General features: G+C 52.1%; 1 non-coding gene across 1 annotated transcript in view; it reads right to left on the bottom strand.

The window, feature by feature from the left end:
* Positions 1-778, bottom strand: part of LOC124590591 — a 1,910-nt gene extending 1,132 nt beyond the window's left edge. Inside the window, exon 1 of the ribosomal RNA XR_006976649.1 lies at positions 1-778. This exon is cut by the window's left edge and continues 1,132 nt beyond it. This is a non-coding gene — a ribosomal RNA (small subunit ribosomal RNA).
* Between the last annotated feature and the right edge of the window lie 6,722 nt (positions 779-7,500).

The following is a 7,500-nucleotide window of genomic DNA, read 5'->3' as shown; positions in this document are numbered from 1 at the left end:
CTCGGGACGCACGAGCACGCACGAGGCGCGTCGCACGCCTTCAGCTCGCCCCACCGGCAGGACGTCCCACGATACATGCCAGTTAAACACCGACGGGCGGTGAACCAACAGCGTGGGACACAAATCCAACTACGAGCTTTTTAACCGCAACAACTTTAATATACGCTATTGGAGCTGGAATTACCGCGGCTGCTGGCACCAGACTTGCCCTCCAATAGATACTCGTTAAAGGATTTAAAGTGTACTCATTCCGATTACGGGGCCTCGGATGAGTCCCGTATCGTTATTTTTCGTCACTACCTCCCCGTGCCGGGAGTGGGTAATTTGCGCGCCTGCTGCCTTCCTTGGATGTGGTAGCCGTTTCTCAGGCTCCCTCTCCGGAATCGAACCCTGATTCCCCGTTACCCGTTACAACCATGGTAGGCGCAGAACCTACCATCGACAGTTGATAAGGCAGACATTTGAAAGATGCGTCGCCGGTACGAGGACCGTGCGATCAGCCCAAAGTTATTCAGAGTCACCAAGGCAAACGGACCGGACGAGCCGACCGATTGGTTTTGATCTAATAAAAGCGTCCCTTCCATCTCTGGTCGGGACTCTGTTTGCATGTATTAGCTCTAGAATTACCACAGTTATCCAAGTAACGTGGGTACGATCTAAGGAACCATAACTGATTTAATGAGCCATTCGCGGTTTCACCTTAATGCGGCTTGTACTGAGACATGCATGGCTTAATCTTTGAGACAAGCATATGACTACTGGCAGGATCAACCAGGGAGCTGCGTCAACTAGAGCTGAGCAGCCGGCCGCCCGGGAGTGTGTCCCGGGGGCCCGCGCGAACACGCAAGCGTCCGCTCAATTATTCTGCAAACAGGAGGAGGCTGAGCTCCCCTGCACCATACACCTCGAAACCCTCTCAGGTCCCGGCGGCGCGCAGCGCCGTCCTAAGTACTTGGTCGGGTTCGAGAGAGGCGCAATCGCCCGGAGTTTGGCGAGTAGACGCTTTAGGTGCGACCACCCGTGCTCCCAACTGAGCTTGCCGCTGCCGACAGAGGCCCGGGAGCGTGCTGTCGTGGCATTGCCGGCGGGAGACAACACGCGCCACCTACGGTGACCGGCAGCTCCAACGCCAGCGCCACAGAAGGACAAAAGCCCCACTTGGGTGCCGAAGCGAACTCTCCCAGCACAGCGCACGCGCCAACACGTCCGCACAGCTGCGATACAAACCACCTGCGAGAACCGCAGAGGCGACCGAGCAGCAGACGGCGTCGCGGCGCCGAGCGCCGGGCGGCGGCGCATCCTCAGCGCACACAGTCCTCAATCGGACCAGCACACTGCAGATGTCCACCGCGCTTCGCACCGGGCCCGCGAGGACCTACTTTGGCCGCACGGCGCCGCGTGCAGGGTGCGCCGGCGCGCAGCTGCGCCGCCTGCCGCCTCCGTCGGCCGGCGCGCCTGCCACTGGCCGCCCCCACCAGCCGGCTGTAGCGCGTGCGCCCACGCACCGCGCGGCCAGCACGCCGGGAGGCCCCCCCTCACCGGCCGGGGACGGTCCCACCCAGCCACCGCCGCGTATCGCTTCACACCCAGATGCCATTCACGTTCGTGGGCATGGTGGGTATCGCTGGAACAACCGGTTGGTAGCTCAACCGATCGTCGCCATCACTGATTCACCTCTAGCGAGAACAACCGCACCACAACGGTTTACCAGTTGTTCATTTGCGTAACGTCACCAGCAAACGTAGGCGTCCATCGCCATTTGCAAATTCAACGATTGTTGCATGCCTGTGTCAGGTGTCACGACACACTATGTCTGCCCACATACACGCAACAACATGTGCACGCTTCGCGAACACGTGGAAGGTGGCCCCCGTACGTATGCGATGTCCATTGCGCGAACGACTGTCAACCGGCCTCTGTCGCATGTCGCAGATGTGGAACGCAGTGCACCATGCTATCACGGTGTGTGAGAAGAGACGACTACGTCTGACAACACGCGCCACTACATCAACAGACGGCTCATGCTGATCGCCATCCAGGGCATACCACACTGCAATCCAGCTCTTATAGGGAGACGACACGTAGCTGAGTGCACAACATTTGGACCGCATGGTTCGCCGTTGTTGGCGCAGTCGTTGTACGGTCACATGTACCACGATGTATCATTCAGTACATGAGGACCAATGTGCAGTACAGTGTGTGATTTGGACGTACAACATCAGCGGACAGTTGACACAGGCCGTACCACAGCGTAGGCTAAGTGCTTCGCCATGCAAATGCCAATGAACAACTGCAAATGCCAATGAACAACTGCAAAGGGCATTGAGCATGTACGTCCTGCTGCCATCCACATTACAGTGTATAGCTGCAAGGTGTTTAACATGAAGCGATACACTGGGGACCGGGCAGTGCGAGTAGCAAACTATATTGCGGGGGTTGCAGTTAGGCAACACTACACTAATTTAACGCGTCGTATGACAATTACAGAGCAGGTTAAGGCCCAACGTGTGTTGGGTTAAGGCCCAACGTGTGTTGGGTTAAGGCCCAACGTGTGTTGGGTTAAGGCCCAACGTGTGTTGGGTTAAGGCCCAACGTGTGTTGGGTTAAGGCCCAACGTGTGTTGGGTTAAGGCCCAACGTGTGTTGGGTTAAGGCCCAACGTGTGTTGGGTTAAGGCCCAACGTGTGTTGGGTTAAGGCCCAACGTGTGTTGGGTTAAGGCCCAACGTGTGTTGGGTTAAGGCCCAACGTGTGTTGGGTTAAGGCCCAACGTGTGTTGGGTTAAGGCCCAACGTGTGTTGGGTTAAGGCCCAACGTGTGTTGGGTTAAGGCCCAACGTGTGTTACGTTACGGCGCAACGTGGGTTACGTTACGGCGCAACGTGGGTTGCGTTACGGCGCAACGTAGGTTACGTTACGGCGCAACGTAGGTTACGTTAAGGCGCAACGTAGGTTACGTTAAGGCGCAACGTAGGTTACGTTAAGGCGCAACGTAGGTTACGTTAAGGCGCAACGTAGGTTACGTTAAGGCGCAACGTAGGTTACGTTAAGGCGCAATATAGGTTACATTAAGGCGCAATATAGGTTACATTAAGGCGCAATATAGGTTACATTAAGGCGCAATATAGGTTACGTTAAGGCGCAATATAGGTTACATTAAGGCGCAATATAGGTTACGTTAAGGCGCAATATAGGTTAGGTTAAGGCGCAATATAGGTTACGTTAAGGCGCAATATAGGTTACGTTAAGGCGCAATATAGGTTACGTTAAGGCGCAATATAGGTTACGTTAAGGCGCAATATAGGTTACGTTAAGGCGCAATATAGGTTACGTTAAGGCGCAATATAGGTTACGTTAAGGCGCAATATAGGTTACGTTAAGGCGCAATATAGGTTAGGTTAAGGCGCAATATAGGTTAGGTTAAGGCGCAATATAGGTTAGGTTAAGGCGCAATATAGGTTAGGTTAAGGCGCAATATAGGTTACGTTAAGGCGCAATATAGGTTACGTTAAGGCGCAATATAGGTTACGTTAAGGCGCAATACAGGTTAGGTTAAGGCGCAATATAGGTTAGGTTAAGGCGCAATATAGGTTAGGTTAAGGCGCAATATAGGTTACGTTAAGGCGCAATATAGGTTAGGTTAAGGCGCAATATAGGTTAGGTTAAGGCGCAATATAGGTTAGGTTAAGGCGCAATATAGGTTAGGTTAAGGCGCAATATAGGTTAGGTTAAGGCGCAATATAGGTTAGGTTAAGGCGCAATATAGGTTACGTTAAGGCGCAATATAGGTTACGTTAAGGCGCAATATAGGTTAGGTTAAGGCGCAATATAGGTTACGTTAAGGCGCAATATAGGTTACGTTAAGGCGCAATACAGGTTACGTTAAGGCGCCATACAGGTTAGGTTAAGGCGCCATACAGGTTAGGTTAAGGCGCAATACAGGTTAGGTTAAGGCGCAATACAGGTTAGGTTAAGGCGCAATACAGGTTAGGTTAAGGCGCAATACAGGTTAGGTTAAGGCGCAATACAGGTTAGGTTAAGGCGCAATACAGGTTAGGTTAAGGCGCAATACAGGTTAGGTTAAGGCGCAATACAGGTTAGGTTAAGGCGCAATACAGGTTAGGTTAAGGCGCAATACAGGTTAGGTTAAGGCGCAATACAGGTTAGGTTAAGGCGCAATACAGGTTAGGTTAAGGCGCAATACAGGTTAGGTTAAGGCGCAATACAGGTTAGGTTAAGGCGCAATACAGGTTAGGTTAAGGCGCAATACAGGTTAGGTTAAGGCGCAATACAGGTTAGGTTAAGGCGCAATACAGGTTAGGTTAAGGCGCAATACAGGTTAGGTTAAGGCGCAATACAGGTTAGGTTAAGGCGCAATACAGGTTAGGTTAAGGCGCAATACAGGTTAGGTTAAGGCGCAATACAGGTTAGGTTAAGGCGCAATACAGGTTAGGTTAAGGTACGACATAGGTTAGGTTAAGGTACGACATAGGTTAGGTTAAGGTACGACATAGGTTAGGTTAAGGTACGACATAGGTTAGGTTAAGGTACGACATAGGTTAGGTTACGGTACGACATAGGTTAGGTTACGGTACGACATAGGTTAGGTTACGGTACGACATAGGTTAGGTTACGGTACGACATAGGTTAGGTTACGGTACGACATAGGTTAGGTTACGGTACGACATAGGTTAGGTTACGGTACGACATAGGTTAGGTTACGGTACGACATAGGTTAGGTTACGGTACGACATAGGTTAGGTTACGGTACGACATAGGTTAGGTTACGGTACGACATAGGTTAGGTTACGGTACGACATAGGTTAGGTTACGGTACGACATAGGTTAGGTTACGGTACGACATAGGTTAGGTTACGGTACGACATAGGTTAGGTTACGGTACGACATAGGTTAGGTTACGGTACGACATAGGTTAGGTTACGGTACGACATAGGTTAGGTTACGGTACGACATAGGTTAGGTTACGGTACGACATAGGTTAGGTTACGGTACGACATAGGTTAGGTTACGGTACGACATAGGTTAGGTTACGGTACGACATAGGTTAGGTTACGGTACGACATAGGTTAGGTTACGGTACGACATAGGTTAGGTTACGGTACGATATAGGTTAGGTTACGGTACGATATAGGTTAGGTTACGGTACGATATAGGTTAGGTTACGGTACGATATAGGTTAGGTTACGGTACGATATAGGTTAGGTTACGGTACGATATAGGTTAGGTTACGGTACGATATAGGTTAGGTTACGGTACGATATAGGTTAGGTTACGGTACGATATAGGTTAGGTTACGGTACGATATAGGTTAGGTTAAGGTACACATTGTTGTAAGGAAAGGTTTAATGGGGGGCGGGGCGGCCGGTTTGTTGATTGTGATTATAGTAAGTGGATGCCTGCGGCATCATCTGATTTGCCACGTCAGGATGCACCTTTGGCTCATGACAGGCGGCGCTCTCATTCCATGCTTGTGGCAGACCTGTGTCTTTCATTCCTGCCATTGTTTGTGTGCTGTGAGAGGAGGCAGTATTGTGATGTTGGGTGCACCCCTGTGTAGGACATGTGTGGGTGTTGGTGGCTTGGCTGAGCAATGGTGGTTGTCGGGTGGGTGGGATATTCTGTTTTCTGAGTGGACCTCCCAGTCTGGTTATGACAGTGTGGATTGTCTAATGTGGCGGAGAGGATGCACTGGGTGTTGTTCCATGCTGGTGCTTACATATTGTCTGTGTGCGTGTTACAGGCAGAGAGTAGTGCGTGATAAGGGTGTGTGGCTGACGTGTGGTTGTGATTGTGAGCAGAGTCTTTCAGCATGTATACGGACAGTTGTATACATTATCTGTATTCTGATGGCTCTATCTATTACTAATCAGCGCCGTGTATACGTTTAATCCGGTTCCAGTCGAAACTGTTGTATCTCTGTACATTAGTGACACGGCGAGCCCGCTATGTAGTTACTCGTCTCGGCAGCTTCCACCGGTGTATGGCAAATGATTATAAGGAATCAGTCTAGTCGTCAATACCGATGGTGTGACGTCACATGTCTGGGGTGGGGGACGCTGCGCCCTTCCGGTGGGTCATGGCCTAGAAAGACTCTTCCCACGCAGGGGGGCGTGGACTGTCATTGACTCTTCCGAGTAATATACTTGCCGTACGTTTTTGCGACTGCGAGTGCAACGCTCACCGGTACCGACATGGATGGAGCGCCTCCTAGCTGACCGCTCAGCATCGGCATTCGTACAGAGAGCAACGCGATCGCGTCTCTAGCTCGTAACTGGTACAGCTCGCAGCTCATGTATAGGGACAGCGGGAATGTCGCATATTGGACGTACCTCTTTTTTTTTTTTTTTTTTTTTTTTCTTTATTGTAATTTGGACACCCCATACAAGGGGGGCTGGCAGCGGAACAGTGTACTCCGCTCTTCAGCCATAAGCAGTACAAGAAAAAAGAAAGGGAGACAGACAAGTAACAGAATGGCGGTTAAAAAACAGGAGATACAATAGTTAAAAAACATGAAGCCGTTCACACGTGACGAAACAAACAAGAAAAACCGGCGGCACTGGGCACAAACACTGACGAGGTAGATGACACACGTGAACGAAGGAGCGTGGACGGCGAAAAACACTGAGGCACAGACACGACGGCACAGACACTAATCCGAGGGCGATGATCTCCGGCGCGCGAAAGTTCACGATGCGTGTGCGAGTCCGGGGACCTGCCAAGAGAGGAGGAGGAGGAGGAGGAGGAGAAGGAGGAGGAGGGGGAGAGGGAAAGCGAGAGGGGAGAGCAGGGACGCCACGGGCTGGGGAAAGAGGGGGGAGAGAGGAAGGGGGAGGGGAAGCCCGGGAGAAGAGGGGTGGAGGGAGGGGATGGGGGAAAAGGAGAGAGAAGGGAAGGGAAGAGAAAGGAGGGAGGGTGCCGCAGGGAAAGGACACCAGGAGGGAGGGGGGGCAGGGTCAAAGTTGATAGGAGGGGTAGATGGAGGGGATGAGGACATCATCAGGGAGAGGGAGCTGGCGGAAACCACCTTGGGAGAGGGTAAGGAGGGTGGAGAGATGGAGACCGGGTGGGACATGGGAGTACAGGCGCGGCAGCGGGCGGGGGTGGGAGAGGATCGGGGAGACGAGCGGGTGAGGAGGATCGAGTTTACGGGAGGTGTAGAGGATTCGTAGCCTTTCGAGGAAGAGGAGGAGGTGGGGGAAGGGGATAAGGTCATACAGGATCCGCGTGGGGGAAGGGAGACGGATGCGATAGGCAAGGCGGAGAGCATGGCGTTCAAGGATGTGGAGGGATTTATAAAAGGAAGGGGGGGCGGAGATCCAGGCTGGATGGGCGTAACAGAGGATAGGGCGGATGAGGGACTTATAGGTGTGGAGGATGGTGGAGGGGTCCAAACCCCACGTTCGGCCGGAAAGGAGCTTGAGGAGACGGAGTCGGGAACGTGCCTTGGCTTGGATTGTCTGGAGATGGGGAGTCCAGGAGAGG

Source organism: Schistocerca americana, unplaced genomic scaffold (assembly GCF_021461395.2).
Source record: "Schistocerca americana isolate TAMUIC-IGC-003095 unplaced genomic scaffold, iqSchAmer2.1 HiC_scaffold_77, whole genome shotgun sequence".
NCBI classification, from domain to species: domain Eukaryota; kingdom Metazoa; phylum Arthropoda; class Insecta; order Orthoptera; family Acrididae; genus Schistocerca; species Schistocerca americana.
Note: the sequence above shows the minus strand (reverse complement) of the source record. Positions and strands in the feature narration are given on the sequence as shown.